The sequence below is a fragment of the Carassius auratus genome, chromosome 19 (assembly GCF_003368295.1).
Source record: "Carassius auratus strain Wakin chromosome 19, ASM336829v1, whole genome shotgun sequence".
NCBI lineage: Eukaryota > Metazoa > Chordata > Actinopteri > Cypriniformes > Cyprinidae > Carassius > Carassius auratus.
This window is the reverse complement of record NC_039261.1, coordinates 24,215,622-24,217,577: the sequence shown is the minus strand read 5'-3', so window position 1 is coordinate 24,217,577 and position 1,956 is coordinate 24,215,622.

The following is a 1,956-nucleotide window of genomic DNA, read 5'->3' as shown; positions in this document are numbered from 1 at the left end:
TGTTCTAAAGCTGCATGGTGTTCTTTCATCAGTCGCTCTCTGCTTGTTGCTCTTTTATATGCAATTTTAATGACTCTTAGACAGAACTTTTAAGTTTGGGGAAGAATGCAAGAGCATCATGTGTTGACTCATGTGTTATTATATAAAATTGTCACTTGAAATTCTTTTTGAAAACCATGACAATAAAGCAGATGTAAGATTTGAGAATGAAATGTTCATTTGAGTCAAAACTGTTTGGTGAGAAGCTGATTGGGTTTATAAAACCTTATCTGATTAATTGATTCAGTCACATATTGCACTGATTGGGTTCTTGAGCTGATTCACTGATTCACTGGTCCATTCTCCACATACATTTCATTTCTCTTCAAAGATGCTGAATAAAGTGGGATATAGCACGAAAGACATTTGGCCCATGCACTTTTAATATGCTTTTATTGCCGCTTCAGAGCCCCATTCACTGTGATTGCAAAAAAATAAAAATACATAGGGCTTTGGAATGACAAGTAAATTACAGAATTTTATGGTGACTATTCCTTTAAGACTACTTTAGTGAGTTATTATGTTCGTTTTTAGTGCTCTCCCGCTCCATTTATCTAAATTCTGCTTATTCACCTCTTGATAACTGTGGTATCAAGCACTTTGTTTTGCTGCTGGTTTGTGGGTCTTTTCATTAGATCTTTTATGCTTCGCTGCAGATTTGTTTAAAATGCTAGTTTTAAGCTGTATGTGTGAGAGGGATGAAAGAGAGTTAAAAATAGCAACACGGACAAACAGAAATCTTGTGTCTATAATAATAAATAAATACATTTTGCTCGAGGTTTCAAAGGATCTGCTTGCTATGTGAAAATAGAAAAAAGGCATCACATACATGTGCTTCTCTAACATTTCAATGAATTCACCCATTCACATCTTTTCACATCTGTGTGTGGCCTTCTTCTCAGGACACAATGTACTCAGATACACACACAATGTCTGGCTCACTGTGATCCTCTCAACACCCCTCCATATACAGAAAAACCTCCGCCTCAGGGATACAAACAACATTTGGAAAAAAGGATTTAAAAGGGTGATGGAGAGAGAAAAATGGCTGGAATTGAATGCATGAAGCAGAAAAGTTGCTATGTTGGTTTTGGCTTCAAACAAGACTATTTTCTATCCTTTATATAAAAAAACCCATAAACTATTAGTGAAATAGTAAATTCTGTGTGAAAACTTTCTATTCCTGATCTGTATTTGTTATACACTGCTATAAAATATACTTTCAAATCCATTGAATTTGCAGGAAACACTGTATGTGTCCTTGATTTGGAGAAAAAAAAAACATATATATATATATATATATATATATATATATATATATATATATATATATATATATATATATATATATATATATATATATATATATATATAAAATTTAATAAGGTAATGATAACAATAGCACAATAAAAAACAAGACACAAATCAGAGATCTTAGTATAAACTGAATGGTGAATTTCTCATCAAATCCAGTCAATAGTTGCCATCCACATTATTTTATAGCTCTATATTTATGAAAAAAACGTTCTTTGTGGCACATAAGGTCGTCTTCTATTGCACCAGATTATAAAACCTCTAACAGGACACTATTTTTATGACTGAATCCGTACAATAAAGAGATAGACGGACCTGTCAAAAGGGCAGCCATCTCTATAGGATGCCATCCATCAGCTCTGTATGGTAGAGTAGATCCACACAAAAGCCACTTGAGCATTGAGAGCAAGTCAAATGAAGCTAATACAGACAGGTATGTGAAGAAAATAAAGCCTAGAGTGCACACAAGCCTCGGGGAAAGCTTGCAAAATAGACTTAGAGCGTCACAATAAGCCAAGACAATGCTCTGGAGACAGCTTCTAGAGTACATGTTTAACTAAACTAAGACTGCATTTCCAGATCCACATCCAGAATTTCTGGCAA